Consider the following 491-nt stretch of genomic DNA (forward strand, 5'->3'; position numbering starts at 1 on the left):
AGCTGACTTGCTGCCCTTTGGGCAGGGGGCTGGACTCGATGATCTCCCGAGGTCCCTTCCAGCCCTAATGTCTATGAAATCTATGAAATAGGATTGGAGCTGTAGGCTGTCCTCAAGATGGTTGCTAATTTTCTACACTCAGCTTTGTTGGTCAAAGGCTGTTCTGACAGGGGTAACTCACATTTCTCATAGGTTCTAACGATGGTGATGCTGTACTACCTTCAGCCAGGGAATTCTCCCCTTCTTTACCAAGTGACTGCCAGGCAGAGGCAGCTGCTGGGAATGAGAGTGTGGGCAATAGGAGGGAGGAACGGGTTAGACTGGAACAGGAAACAGCAGGGAGGGGTGTGAGGAGAGAGGCAGCAGAACTGGTGGGGTGGGGGACTCCAGGAAAGGACAATGCGTGTCTGGTGTAGCTTCCCTGGCTTGTGGATGCTCACATTTCACATAACCTATCTTTGAAGCTCCCATTAAACTGGGGGAGGGGAGCA

This window comes from Crocodylus porosus, unplaced genomic scaffold, assembly GCF_001723895.1.
Source record: "Crocodylus porosus isolate Cpor-Errol unplaced genomic scaffold, CroPor_comp1, whole genome shotgun sequence".
Taxonomy (NCBI): Eukaryota; Metazoa; Chordata; order Crocodylia; family Crocodylidae; genus Crocodylus; species Crocodylus porosus.